The sequence below is a fragment of the Elephas maximus genome, chromosome 3, assembly GCF_024166365.1.
Source record: "Elephas maximus indicus isolate mEleMax1 chromosome 3, mEleMax1 primary haplotype, whole genome shotgun sequence".
Classification (NCBI taxonomy): Eukaryota; Metazoa; Chordata; class Mammalia; order Proboscidea; family Elephantidae; genus Elephas; species Elephas maximus.
This window is the reverse complement of record NC_064821.1, coordinates 133227809-133243591: the sequence shown is the minus strand read 5'-3', so window position 1 is coordinate 133243591 and position 15783 is coordinate 133227809. Positions and strand designations below refer to the sequence as shown.

The 15783-nt window shown below is 39.1% G+C and overlaps 1 protein-coding gene across 4 annotated transcripts in view; it reads left to right on the top strand.

Moving 5' to 3' along the window:
* Positions 1-15783, top strand: part of TTLL7 (tubulin tyrosine ligase like 7) — a 245482-nt gene that overhangs the window by 53448 nt on the left and 176251 nt on the right. The window contains exon 2 of one of the 4 annotated variants that reach the window (XM_049879618.1): positions 239-447. The gene's annotated coding sequence lies outside the window, so the exon portion shown is untranslated. Of the gene's footprint in view, positions 1-238; positions 455-848; positions 1081-9732; positions 9785-15783 lie in introns of those variants that run through there. The other 3 variants (XM_049879617.1, XM_049879616.1, XM_049879619.1) reach the window with 3 other exon arrangements.

Here is a 15783-nt window from a genome sequence, read left to right as displayed (position 1 = left end):
TGGTTGTGAGGAGACAGGAGCCATAACGGTGCCTGCATAAAAGCCCAAGAAACATGTGAGGGGACTTCTTCCAGTTCTATAAAGTTAATTTTATATGAGGACATGGCTGCCTCCCCATTCCCAAGACATTAATCTCTAAAATGGTGAACAATCAGCCTCAAATATTCTTGAATTTCTTTAATAGTCTTTTATAGACCTGTTACATATTAAAACTTTTCCCTAAATTTGTATTTTCCAGCTGCGGTGGTTCAACATTTGGGTAGCAGTAACTGCAATTGAGAACTGACTACAGAGCACTTCCTGAGGGCCCACCCGATTTTATCTCCCAACTTTGAAGTTGGCCTTGGATAGATACCCTTCTATTCTTTGCTCCCCAAAGATGCTGAGAGAGAAAAGATCGGAGAAGCCCCTTCAAACACTCAAGATGCTTCGCTCTGGGAGCAAGATGTACGTGGTAAGGCTATAGGGTCTCAAAGTGGACAAAGAGGTGTCTGGAAGCGCAGGGCTCAGGCCAGCGCCGCTCGCATCTCCTCGTGAGGGGACCCGCCCAGGCGCTCCCGTTGCTAGGTCCTCTGTTTGCCGCGTTCTAAAGGAGCCCCGAGCGTGACCAAGGTAAATGGGCGGGGGGGGGGGTGCCCAGAAAAGCCTTCAATAAACAACAAGGGAAAGCCCCTGCTCTTCTGTTGGCCCCACTGTCCCCAGGCCCTCCTGGCGCAGCTGGTTTAGAGGATTCCTCTCGTCCTTGGTTCCTCCCAACCGTCGCGGGCCCTCGGCGTCCTGGCGCCGGCTCCTCGCCGCACGCCGCGCACCCCCGGTCGCAGCCGGCGAATGGTCTGGCCCGTCGGTAGCCGCCACCTCCTTCGGCTGCGACAGCTGCTCCAGCTGCTCCGGGTCGAGCGCTAGAGCCCCGAGCCGTGGCTGCCGCGGGCGGTGAGCGGGCGGAGCGGAGCCCCGGACCACCAGCGCAGGCTGCCCGGGCCCGGGGCGACAGCCGGCGAGGGAGCCAGGCAGCGCCGTAGGCGCAAAGGGACCGCCCGTAGCGGGGAGGCGAGGACCAGGGCTGGGCTTTCCTCACCCTTGGTGAGTAACCTGCTGCCCAGATTCTACCCCGACCCCCTTTCACCGTCCTCACGCCCCGGGGAACTTGGCTCCCGACCCGGGACGCATGGGGGGGTCACTGCTCAGGGGACGCTGTCCCCGGGTGGGATCAGCAGAATGGGGAGCTGCTGCTCTTGGTGCTAATGATTCAGCACCATTTGTGCCCCTAGAGGTTTGGGCAAAATGGGGGGGGGGGGGTAGGGTGGGGAACGAGGTCAGTCGCTGTTCTCTTACCTCAGTTTCAAGGATCCAGATGAGAGATCTGGGCGGGCAGGCTTGGGCGGGGTGACAGGGAGGCTCCCTGCTAGCTTGTTCTGTCGTTCTGCCCTATTCCACATCCTGGTACAAACCGTCGTGAGTGTGCGGTGGATTCTTTAAAGTGTCACGTTAGTGTCTTTTTCGCACATGCGAGTGAAGTCTAGAGCTCTAGTCCATACCTCCCAGTTTCTCCACTTTTTGCTTCATTGTGTGCCTAATGCACGCCGTCGTTCACTTTATTTCACATCGCAAAGCGTTTCCCCCACTAATGTGTGTGAAAGATGCGATGCCGAAGTTGTCTTATATTTGGGGGATCGGTTTGATTGGTCCTGGCATAGGAGGAAATGGCTTAAGGGAGGATAGGAAAGAATGCTTTCAGAGTCTAGGCACTTACTTTAACGTATATCACTCCATATCATTTCGTCAGAGCAACCCAGAACCAAATTGTAAAGTGAGCTGCAGAGAGGTTAGATTACACGCTCAAGGTCACAAAATCGGAATTTGAATACAGGTCTCACTGAGTCCAGAGCCCATGTGCGTTCTACAGTATTAATCAATAGCGTGTTCAACTGTGTGTGTATATCTATATCTATATCTACATCTACATCTACATCTACATCTATATCTATATATCTGTAATCATCTATACCTAGTCTATTAGATATTAAGCATATAATTAATTTTCACAGGAGTAAATAAATCTAAGACACCAATAACCTGTAAACTTCCTGTATATGGAATTGTTGTCCTTTTAGTATGAAAGTAACAGCATTCTTTGAACCATATAAAAAAAAATTATTTTCTTTGAAAGCATATCTGATCTTTATAAAAAATATAATATCTGGTCAGCACTGCATAGGAGAGCTAGATCATAACAGGAGATTTTCAACACGTTTTTGGCAGTTGTGTATGGTGGATGCTCAAGGGATGGAGAAAACAGTTTGGGAAATAAAAAGAAATCTGGGAATTTGCTGTCAGGGAAACATTGGCAGTCAGAATAGCTACCTAGTTGTAAACTGTTTTCATAGAATATGTGACTAAAACGTACCTCATGATAGGTGACAAATAAACTCAGCCTCACATTATGTTATTTGATTATTACAATTCTGTGATTTGGCATAGCAGGTGACAACTCTACTTTTTAGACTAAAGAACTGAAATACAGAGAAGGCTCAAGATTACACAGCTAGTGAGTGGTGGAATCTGGAGAAGCATTGATTCTTAGGGGCTACTCTCTTATTTTAAAAAATCATGTGTGTAGCAAAATATAGTTCTGTACAGTGGGGAAGTGAACTGATTTGTTTTTGCCCTAGCTTTCAGAGTCAACGATTATATTGACCTTGTGTGCTCCTTCCTCAAAAGTAATGGAGGCTAGATCTTGCTTTGTCCTTTGGTGGGCCGTTTGGCATGCTTTCATTTCCGATTTATGGATTTTCTCTTAAGATATGCAACTCTCATTGATGTCTCAGAAAGCAGGTTACTATAGAACAAATGCTCATTATCTCTGAGTACTGGAATAGTATTTGATGGCAGATGGGAACATAGTCATTTTAATCCATCACTTTTAAAATATTGAACCATTTGCACTAGAGAAGTCTTTTAAATTAATGGGGTTATTGATAGATTACAGCCTACTGCCTAAATAAGGACATAAAATGGAGGCAGAAATTTACTTTTGTTGTTCAGACAAGACTATAACTAGGGTCCTGTGATGAGTCTTAAATTTGATTGCTAGGAGATCATTTCTTTTTATTCTTTACATGGCAATAGACTATATTCTGAGCCTTGGTGAGGCATCTTGAAATCAAATCTGTTTAATATCAAGGTTGTGGCAGAGCTGGTATGAATGAATAAGCAAAAATATAACACCACTGCTATTTTTTTTTTTAAAGGAAAGCACATGTCCAAGTGATGGAGGGTGAGCAGCAACATTTTATATTTTATTTAGATAGCATAAAAAAAAGCATAGGCCAGGATATAATAACAACCTGGCTTTAGAACTGCACTTCCTTTCTCTATGCACGTATTTGTCAAATGACTACTGTTCGCAGACTATCTAGATTCCTGAGTTCAAGGAACTTACTGTCTAGTTGGGGAGAGATTTATTTATACTTGAATAATTAACAAAATAACTTAGAATTGGCTTAATAACAGAAAAAGGTGGTACAGACATAAGTGTTGCTATAGTTAACACCTTAATTGGGAGGAGAAGTAGTGGAGGCTGGGGTGATCAGAGGATCAGGGAAGTCTTGTATGGATGGAAGTGAATTAAATCAGTCTCTGAGAAATGGTAAGGATTTCGATAGGCAAAGAGAAAACCAGACAAAAAATTAGCTAAGAGGTGCTCATGTACTGTTTGGGTACATGGTGACACTGTATTAGGGAGAACCTTGAGTATCAGGCAGTGAAATACATTCCTGGTCTGGTAATCACAGAGATCTAGCATAGATTTCTATGAAGGCCAAGTTACTCTTTCACTGGCCTCGTTTGTATTCTCTATATCCCTTGTCCCAAGTCCCATTCCAGAAATGGTATATTTTGTGGGTACTGATAACTAAAGGACCAGGTGTTGACTAAACCCAGAAAAAGTTTTCTGTGCAAGTAAAATTTTTCCTTTTCTAAGGAAGTTTGCCTTTTTTTAAAGTTTTTTTTTAACACATTATTATAGAATTATAAACAATTAGGAAAGTACAAGAATATGAAAAGAAATCAACCATAATTTTACCAACTAAAGAAAACTACTATGAATATTTTGGTGTATTTTCTCTCATACTTTTTCCATCCATAGTTTTAATCATACTACATATATTACTTGATATATATGTATATATATATAAAACAAAAACAAACCTATTGCTGTCAAGTCAGTTCTGACTCATAGCGACCCTATAGGACAGAGTAGAACTGCTCCCATAGTGTTTCCAGGAAGCGCTTGGTGGATTTGAACTGCCGACCTTTTGGTTAGCAGCCATAGCACTTAACTGCTATGCCACCAGGGTTTCCATATATACATATATATACACATGTATATGTATATATACACATTTACATGTATATATATACATGTATATGTATATATACACATATTTATGTGTATCAACCCAGTGCTGTTGAGTTGATTACGACTCATAGCGACCCTATATATACTTTAAATTCTATGAAATTGTTGTTGTTGGTTGCTGCCGACTCATGGTGGCCTCATGTGTGGAGAGTAGAACTGCACTCCATAAGGTTTTCAAGACTGTGACCTTTTGGAAGCAGATTGCCAGACTTGACTTCTGAAGTACCTCTGGGTGGGTTAGAATCATCACTTAGCTGTCCAGTGCTTAACTGTTTGTGCCACCCAGGGACTAAAAGATATAAGTTCTTAGAGTTTGACTATTTTAAACAGGTTTTTGAAACTCCATTGGATTCTATATATTTATCCTCTTTGGGAGATGCATTTATTAAGTATAGAATATTGGCATGTTAATAATTAATAATACCAATCCTGCCTCTGGCTCCTCAGATTATACTTTTTCAGGTAACCTCTTCTTTTGATTAAAAAGACTAGTTAAATCACTGGGAACTGGGAGAAAGGCAGGCAGTGTCATCATTTAGGATCAACAGGCTTGGTGGGAGTGAGCTAGAGTTTATGTCAGAGAAGGGGCATATGTCATAGACTACTTTCCGGTCTTAGTGTTGTGTTTGTGGACCTCAACTATACAACCCCCCGCCAGCCCTCTCCCTGACAAAATCCATCTCCTTCAAAGTTCACCTCCCTCCTTACTTCCGTGTCATATTCTGAGGTCTCCAGTGTCAGTATCCTATTAATGCAAGGCACTGATATGAGCTCAGTTTTACACTTTAATTTGGAGAATCCAGATAGGTGAAGGCGGGGGTTTGGGGCCTTCATCTAGTTCTCAGCAGAAGCTCTGAGTACAAGATATAAGGGTGTGTGGGAAGATCCCTTGCCCACTGCCAGAGACATCCTTTGAGAAAGTGGCCACTAGGAGGCCCGTAACACTCCCAACGTTCTATTGGCTCCCTCTAAGCAGCCTCCGAATAGAGGAAATTCCCATCACTGGAGAGAGACTGCACCTCAGTTTCCCCTATATGTTCTCTGTTGTAGGGACATATGGTGCTGCTTCCTTGTGATGAGAAAGGCAGGGGCCCAATCTTGGACCCATATATTGCCCAGGCCTCTGACTACCCAAGTCACCCACTTGAGCTTTCTTCTGGTCCTGCCTCCATCCCTGGGTCCAGGTGGAGGCTGGGAAGCCACTGAGGTGGGGAGGCCATTAAGTGTCTCTGAGGGCCTGTGGAAATGGAATGGGAGGCATGAGTGTTCCTTGAAGGTTCAACCAGGAGCATAGAGGCAGGTTCTTAAAATGTGCCATTCGTTTTAGGATACCTGAAAAGAAACCATAATAACATCATTTAAAAACCAGAAAGAAACTCTCACCTTTTCCAGTCCTGACAGAAAGATGACAGGTGGAAGCTGGACGCTTATGTAGGCAGAGTATTTTGTGAAGTGGTTAAGAGCTCAGGCTGCTAACCAAAAGGTTGGCAGTTCAAATCCACCAGCCTCTCCTTGGAAGCCCTACGGGGCAGTTCTACTCTGTCTTATAGGGTCACTGTGAGTTGGAATCTACTCGAAGGCCCACAACAAAAACAGGACCTATTGTTAAAAACAATTTTCCAAAGCTCTTAGAGAGTGGTAAACCTATTTTCACTTCTCTTAGGTATTATCTGTTTAAGTGGGCTTAGCAAATGGTTACGCTAGGGTTATTTTAAGTTGCAGTGGAAAACTATTACATTTAAATAGACTTGTTTATTTATTCCACCAAAAACCAAACTCATTGCTGTCGAGTCGATTCTGACTCATAGCAAACCTATAGGATAGAGTAGAAGTGCCTGTTAGAATTTCCAAGGAGTGCCTGGTGGATTTGAACTGCTGACCTTTTGGTTAGCAGCCCTGGCACTTAACTACTATGCTACCAGGGTTTCCACCAAAAAAACAAAAACAAAAAAACCATTACTGACTCATAGTGACCCTATAGGACAAAGTAGAACTGCCCCATAGGGTTTCCAAGGAGCACCTGGTGGATTCAAACGTGTAAACTGCCAACGTTTTAGTTAGCAGCCGAACTCTTAACCACTAGTAGCACTTAATTCCTTTAGTTCCCATTTGACATTTATCTGCTAAAGCACTCTTGCCCAAATTATACATGGTAGCTGACAAAGCCAAAGAGTTAGGATTGCTTAGGCTCTGGGAAAGTGAGTGATACATTCTCCTCTTTTTTCTTAAGCTTTTTACTTACAAGTTACTTGTTGGCTTATGTTCCTTTGACTCCTTTGAAGGTTTAAAGTGGTCAAGTGGACCCTGAGTCTTTTCTGGGGCTAGCCCATAGGTCTCTGAGAACTACTTCTTTTTGAAACCGATGATATTGTTGGGCCATTGGATGTGCTGAGCCATCCACATGGTTTGCTTTTTCTAAATTGTGTTTTGGCACCCGAGCTCCCAAATGTCTGTGTTATTTTTGTCCTGCTTAGCCATGTAAATGGAACTTATTTGACCAAGTGTTATTTTGAACATTTCTCTCTCTCTTATCCACTACTTTGCAAAGTCTGAACTGGTGCCTCTGGTAATTCAACAAGATGGCGGTGGCCTGTTTTTATAAAATGCTCCCCTGTCCCCATTAAAATATGTGCAGTGAAGGTGATGTTTTTAAGTAAATCAAGCATTTGTAGTTTTGGGAGATGGGCCCAGCAGTAATCTAGGCAGCAGCTTGGAGATCATTTCAAGGCTGTTTGTTGGATTAGAATATTAAGGCTGTTTAGGTATACTTCTCATTTAAGGCAATACTATCTTACTTCTGTTAAGAGCAGTGAGCCCACTTAAATGTTATTTGTATAAAATCTGTTTTAATTGATGTGGTTCTAATGCTAGGTCTGCCTGGCTTTGTGATACGATTATACATACCCAGTATTAGTAGGACATAGATCTAGTTAGTAGCTATAAGTTTAATTTGAATCATTACATTTTATGGGAAAAGGTACATCTGTCATTTTATCATCACTAGTACTTAAAATCTTTTTTTTTTTCCCCAAGGTGCTTAAGAAATAAAACTTATGGCCGTGTGTGGCTTTCACAGTGATTGCTGAAAAATTAAGACAATAATTTTAGCATATATCTCAGTTTATATTTAGAATCAGCCAGTCTGCAGTTAACCAACAAATATGTGCTCGCTGCTCTATGAAGAGGAAAGATAGAAATTGAACACAGTCTATAAGGAGTTTAATTTACATGAAACCAGATGGGGGCATTTTCCTTTAGTTTTTAGGTTTGATAACATTGAAGATAATAATATTTAGTTACTTAGCATCGCTCAACCTAGAATCATGAGTTTGGCAGCTACTATTTTAACAAGTCAAAAGATGAGCTAGGCAGAGGGAAAAAACGCAGAATTTGCATGCAGAATCATAGTGGGATTAGATATTTGTCTATAACTGTCTCTTTTAGATACTAATTTTATCACTAGATCCAAGTGTTTATTGTCATCTGTAAATAAGAAGATGACCTTTATTGGCTTGTTGGATTGTTTCTTTGGTTTTACTTCTTTTAGAATATTTGAGGAAAAAGTAATTCTTCAAGTTCATTGAATACTTTTTCCTAATCTCAGAAGTCTATTTTTAGTTTACATCAGCTTCACCCTTACTCAACACACATTTCAACCCATTAATTCTTAGAAAATCTAAACACGTTTTTCTGGAACTTGCCACAATAATGAAAGGAAAATAGATGACTTACATATTTAAAAAAAAAAAAAAATTTTTTTTTTTTTTTTTTTTACATATTAAGGAAAATGTGAAAGGGAAGGATCAGTGCTTCTCAAAGTTTAGTGTGCACAAGAACCATTTGGTGGCCATGTTAAAAAAAAAATGCAGATTCCTGGCATCCCTCTCTGAGATTTTGACCCAGTTGTTGTTCTATCTGGAAACCCTGATGGCGTAGTGGTTAAGTGCTACAGCTGCTAACTAAAGGGTCGGCCATTCCAATCCTCCAGGCGCTCCTTGGAAACTCTATGAGGCAGTTCTACTCTGTCCTATACGGTCGCTATGAGTCGGAATCGACTCGATGGCACTGGGTTTGGTTTTGGTTTGGTTGTTCCATCTAACATGAGGCCCAGGAGTTTTCACTTTTAACAAGGAGCCTGGGTGAATTCAATGAAGTGATGTAGGAATTGTCTTTTAGAAATGCCGACCAAAATTTGGAAAATGCAGGTTCTAATCCACAATTTTGCAGTGAAGTTGAGGTTTATTCAGGAAACCTTCAGCTACCCGAAAGTGTGCTTTTTGTGGGGAAATAGCATCTTATATGACAGACGTGAAATTACATGGGAACTTATAAGATCTTTTTTTTTTTTTTTTAGCTTTATTGCCTATATTTTTAAAAGTAAAAGAAAACGTTCTATCACTGAGAGATCGGAGAATTTTTTTTCAGAAATAGAAAAGATTTTATGCCCTTATTTTTAAAAACGATAAAGTATTTGAAAAATAAAGCCCTTAACTTGTATGTTTTCAAAGAGCCCACACTGCTGTTTCTTAGAGCTCTCATAACATTGGCACCAGGAACTAACCTGGGGCCTTGCACAACTCCCAGAAATCTCTGATCTTCACTTGGGAAATATAAACATAACAGCCCTGTTGTCTCAGGGCTGTGAAGAACAAATGACATGTTTTACATGCAAACATTTCTGAAAATGTAAAATATTATGTCTTGTTTCTAGAAAATCATAAATTCTAAATCTCGTGTTCCCAACCTTTTTTACAGCAACTATTCATAGTAACTATTCTCATATAGGAGCCCTGGTGGCATGGTGGTTAAGAGCTACAGCTGCTAACCAGAAAGTCAGCAGTTTGAATCCACCAGCCCCTCCTTGGAAACCCTGTGGGGCAGTTCTGCTGTATCCTATAAGGCCACTATGAGTTGGAATTGACTCGACAGCAGCGGGTTTGGTTTTTGGTTTTATTCTCATATAATGTTCTTGGGATGGTGGAGGATTTCACTTTTAGCATCAATTCCATTAGGCTATGAGGGGTAATAAATTCCATATATACTCAGTTTTTAAATTCTGTTTATTCTGCCCATGATGCGAAAATAGGTGTTACTTACAAACTCTCCACAGAAATAAATTGAATACAGACTATATCGATTATGACAAAATAACATCTGTTAAATCTAGGTGTGATTATATGGGTATCTATTATATCTTTTTAAGGAGCTCTGGTGGCGCAATGGTTGCTTGCTCTGCTGCTAACTGAAAGACTGGCAGTTCAAATCCACCCAGTGGCCCTGCAGGAGAAAGATGCGGTGATCTGTTCCTGTAAGGACTGTAGCCTGGGAAACCCTATGGGCAGTTCTACTCTATCACATGGGATTTCTGTGAGTCAAAAATTGACTCAATGACACCTAAGAGTAACATTACATCTTTTTAATATTTAATTTATATTTTTTATATTGTATCTTTTTTCTTAATTAAAATTAACAAAATTAATATGATTCTTGTAGGAGTTTCATCTTCAGTGTCAATTTCTATTGATTGGTAGTGGTTGCGTGGCATGCATTGTTGAGTATTTTGAGGCTGAGTTTTTGTCTGGTAGATATAAGTGCCCTGATTGTTTAGCAGTGTCTGGGATGGGTAATAGAGGGCAGGGAGTACTGGCATATGAGTCATAAAATTGCTATTCATACTATATTATCTGTAAATATAATAAGCTATTTCTAAAAACTGCAGTTTATTTTAGGTGCTTGGCATTTAATTTACAATATCTTTGAAAAAATATTATGTTCTTTATCTCTGAGCTTACATGGTATATTTTGCCACAAAATATAAAGCATATTTGAAAAAATATCCTAAAAAGTAGGGTATAGAAAATAACAGAGAAGTGGGGACTGTGTATATGTGGAAAAACATTCTCCTTTTCAAAAGTCAGTGCCAAATGAACATTTTTGGCAGAAAGAAAAGTTTATGGCTAAATATGTTATCGGGTTGTCATTTTGGAATGGGAGGCATTTTTCTTTTAAAAATTTATCTTGGGTATTATGTGTCAAGAGAGCTATTTTCATCCTTGACTAAGGAGTAAAAACTTAAATATGTTCTTTAGTTATAGTATGGCATATTTACTTCCATATTGTACTTGAGAGCATATTTGTGTATTTTATTTTTAGAACCCATAAGAAATCAGAATAATATAAATAAAGGATGCAGTAGAGGTCCTAAAGTATAGCTTCTACTAGGAACAAAGTAAAGCAAATGTACTCAGCAACATCTATGAATATAGAGATTTAGATCTCCAAGTTACCTCATAGTAGTCCAGGAGTTTTTCTCCCCTCCATGTAACCATACATATTCTGATAATGTGAAAGTGATAGTGATTACCATATTTTCTAGAAGAATAAAGTACATGGACAACTCACTTATCCACGTGGTTAAGTTCCAAACACCAGGTTGTTATGCAAAATCCACATTATGCAAGGATGAGGAGGATGTGGTGGCATCCCTGGAGTCTGGACTCTAGCAATGGCCGTGCTCCCCGCACCCCCTGGGCACTGCTGTGTGACCCCATGGAAACAAGCAACAATGCACTGCTGGTCTTGGAGGGCTTGGAATCTCAGGCCAAGAGCGTGAAAGCTAACAGCTGCTTGGAAGAGGACTTCAGCAGCGGTGCCGCGTGTAGCCCCAAGGTCCTGAATTACCCCCAGTACCTTTCCCGTACCAGGACTTGGCTCCTCCAGGGCGCTTGAGTAGAGGGGACCAGCAGCAGCAACCTCCCATGCTCCCTCCTGGGCCTCTCCAGCCACTCGTGAGCTCTTCTCAGAAGGGTTCCCTCAATCAAAATTCACCCCAAGTCACCTCTTTCATAGGAAGAGCTGCAGCCACGGCTCCAGCGATGGTGCCTTCAGGAGAGCTAGCTGCTTCAGCTGTGAGCCCGACAGACATGGGTGGCTCTGGGAGCTGGGCAGGGAGATAACCCAGGTTAATGCGCAACAAAGTCGAATAGTAGATTTTTTACTATTGTTGTAAATGCAGAATGTTGGATAATGATATAGTTGATAAATAAGGAGTAGGAGTAGTAGTAGCCTTTTCCTTCAGAAGAGTATAAGAATATTGTGATTATTGTAATTATTTCATTGATTTTTGACATCTGACAGGCATTCCAAAAATGCCGCTTTTTCTTCCAGTTAATATTTTGTGCAATTGGTTATTTTTAGCAATTAAAAAACGTATTATTAGAATTGTTTCAAATGGTTTATTAATTCTTTCCTCTTTGTTCTTTAAAGGCCACAACATTATTTTTGAGTCTATGCAATTATGATGTATGGTATAATTATTTTACAAATTAAACTTAATATTGATTGATTTTGTCTCTTTGGAAGAGCCACTTTTTAATCTACAAAATGTATATTTTGTTATAATTTTACCAGAAGTTGATAGGAATTGTGTTAAATCTTTGTATCAATTTAGGGAGACTTGAGGTTTTTACTATGTTGATTCTTCCAGTCCATGAATATGACATGTCTCTCTAGGTATTTAGGTATTCATTGATTTTTTTTCCACCGGTATTTTATAATTTTCATTATACAGACATGCTTTGGTAGATTTATCCCTATTTTATTTTCTTTGGAGCAATTATAAATGGTATTTGCATTATTGATTTTTGATTTCCACTTCTTCATTGTCAGCATGAAGAAATGCAATTGATTTTTGAGGTTGATTTTGTGTTACAACCTTACTGAACTTACTTGTTGGTTCTGGGAGTTGTAGGTCATTTGGATTTTTTATGTAGACAATCATGCCATCTGCTGATAGAGTTAGCTTTATTTCTTCCTTTCTAATTTGTATGCCCTTCATTTTTTTTTTCCTTGACTTATTTCAATGGCTAGAACTTCCAGTACTGTGTTAAATGAAAGTGGTGAAAGGGACTGTCCTTGCTTTATCCTTGACCTTCGAGGGAAATCATTCCATCTTTCACCAGTAAGTGTGGTGCTTCGATGCATTTTTATTTGTAGATGTTCTTTATAACGTTGAAGTAGTTCCCCTTATTCTCTTACCATTTTTTAATAAAAAAATCAATTTCTTTAATAGTTACATAAAAATAATAATTTTTTTAATAGGACTATTTAATTATCTGTTTACTCTTGACTGAGATTTGGTAGGTAGTTGGCCCATTTCCTCTATGTTGTTGAATTTATGAAATTATCTTTTTGTTGGCTCTAGAATCTTTGTAATCAAACCCATTGCTGTCGAGTAGATTCAAACTCATAGTGACCCTATAGGACAGCGTAGAACTGCCCCATAGGGTTTCCGAGGCTGTAATCTTTACAGAAGCAGACTGCCACATCTTTCTCTCAAGGAGTGGCTGGTGGGTTCGAACCACCCACCTTTCTGTTAGCTGCTGAGCGCTTAACCACTGTACCATCAAGGCTCCTTTCTGTTATAATAAAAAACCAAAACCCATTGCCATCGAGTCGATTCCAACTTGTAGCGACCCTACAGGACAGAGTAGAACTGCCCCATAGGGTTTCCAAGGAGCAGCTGGTGGATTCACACTGCCTACCTTTTGGTTAGCAGTTGAGCTCTTAACCACTGCACCACCATGGCTCCACTACTTTGTAATAAAGCCCCTGTTAAATTCCTGATATTGGTGATTTGTGCCTTATCTCTAATTATTTTTTCTCAGTGTTATTTTTTTTAAACTTTTTTTTTGTTTAATTTTTTTTTTTCTGTTTCTGTTTTAAATTTTATTTATTTATTTATTTACTCTTATTTGTGTTTTTTTCTTCTGCTTCCTTTGAGCTTGTTTTGTTCTTTTCTAGTTTTGTGATGTAGGAACTCAGATTATTTGATTTGAGATCATTCCTCTTTTCTAATGTAAGCATTTAGTACTCTAAATTTCCCTCTCAGCATGGCTGTAGCTGATACACTGTGTTTTCATTTTCATTCAGTTCTATGTGCATTTTTTCATATCCTTTGAGACTTCCTTTATAACTCATGGATTATTTAGAAGTGTGTTCTTTAAATTCTAAGTGGAGATTTTTGCTGTTGTTTTTTTTGTTGTTGATTTCTAGTTTTATTCCATTATGTTCAGAGAATATATGCTGAAAGATTTCAGTTCTTTTATATTGATAAAAGTACGTTTATGACACATGATCTGGTCTATCTGGTGAATGTTCCGTAGGTGCTTCAAAGAACGTATATTCTTTTGTTGAGTGGGGTGTTCTAATGTCAATTAGGTCCTTTTAATTGATAGTGTTGTTCGGTTTTTCTGTATCTTTGCTGATTTTCTGTCCCGTAGTTTTATTAATTGCTGAGAGTGGGGTATTGTTGGGGTATTGAAGACTTTAACTATAATTGTGGATTTTTATATTTTTCCTTTCAGATCTGCTAGTTTTTGCTTCACGTATTTTGAAGCTCTTTTGTTTGGTATATGCACATTTTTCTTGGTGGAATGAGCTTTGTATTTTTTTTTTTCATTTTTTCATCATGCTTTAGGTGAAAGTTTACTGCTCAAGTTAATCTCTTATACAAAAGTTTATACACATTGTTTTGTGACATTAGTTGCAATATTGTATAATTTTTAATAACCTTTCTTCCCTCTAGTAATTTCTTTTGCTCTGGTCTACTTTATCTGATAATAATACAGCCAATCCTGCTTTTAAAAAATTACTGCTTGCAAGATATATTTTTTCCATTTTTAATTTTCAACTTACCAAAAAACCAAACCACTTGCTGTCAAGTCGATTCTGGTTCATAGCAACCCTTTCAGGGTTTCCAAGGCTGTAAATCTTTATGGAAGCAGACTGCCACATCTTTCTTCCATGAAGCAGGTGGTGGGTTTGAACTGCTGACCTTTTGGTTAGCAGCCAAGTGCTTAACCACTGCACCACCAAGGGCTTCTTCATCTTTAACTTAACCTATGTCATGTTTGAAGTGAGTTTTTTGTAGACAGTGTATAGTTGTGCTGGGTTTTTCAATTCACTCTGTCAATCTCTTTAATTGGTATATTTAGAACATTTACATTTAGTTACTGATATGTTACATCTCAAGTCTGCAATTTTATTCTTGTTTTCCGTTTATTTCCTCTTTCTCATTCCTGTTTCTTTTTGTTGCTTTCCTGTGGGCTACTTGAACAATTTTTAGAGTTCCATTTTTATTTATTTATATATATATATTTATTATATCGCTTTGTATAGTTTTCTTAGTGGTACTCTAGGTATTACCATATACTTACGTAACTAATCACAGCTTGATATTTTACCACTTCAGATGAAGTGTAGAAATCTTACTTCCGTTTAGATCTCTTTTCCCCCTTCCACTTTTCTAGCCATTGGTCTTTCCTGATGACATGTCCAAAATAAGTGAGTTGAAGTCTTGTCATCCTCACTTCTAAGGAACATTCTTGTTGTATTTCTTCTAAGACTCAAGGGAAACCCTCAATGAGATGGACTGACACAAGAGCCACAACAATGGACTCAAACATACCAATGATGCGGAGTTGGAACAGGGCTGGGCAATATTTGGTTCTGTTATACGTAAAATCACCATGGATTGGAGCCTACTCGGTGGCAACTACCAACGCAACCTTCACTTTTAAAGTATGATTGTTTTAAGTATTTCCTCTACATGCATTAAGCACCACATCAGATTGTGTCGAATCTTTTCCTTTAACCATAAAATATGATCCATGAAACGCTTAAGTTTATTTCCATTTTTTACCCCTTCTGTTATTCTTCTTTCCTTTCTGAAGGTCCCAGGCTTCTTCTATTATCATTTATTTCTTTTAGGAGAGCTTCCTTTATCTATTCTTTAAAGCCAAAGGATTTGTCGCTAGCAACAAATTCTCTTAGTTTTCCTTCATCTGAAAATGTCTTTTCCTCTCATTCCTGAAGGAGAGTGTTGCCAGATACAGAAATTAGAGTTGACAGTGTTTCTCTTTCAGCACTTTAAAATGTTGTGTCACTTCCTTCTGGCCTCCAAGATGAGAAATCTGTCATTTCGGTTGGTGTTCTTTTATAGGTAATGTGTTGTTACTCTCTGGCTGTTTTTAAGGTTTTTTTCTTTGTCTTTAATTTTCAGAAGTATAATTATAGGGTCGCTATGAGTCGGAATCGACTCGACGGCAGTGGGTTTGGTTTGGTTTATAATTATGAAGTGTGTTGGTGTAGTTTTTTTGGATTTATGCTATTTGGGGTTCACTCCGCTTTTTCAATCTTTAGGGTTACGTCCAACCAGTATTTCCTTAAATACTTCTTCGTTCATATACTCTTTTTTTTTTTTTTCTGGAGCTCCTATGAATGTTAGATTTTAAGAAATTGTCTCACAAATCCTGGATTTATTCATTTTTTTCCAGCTATTTTCTCTCTTTTGTTCAGACTGAGTA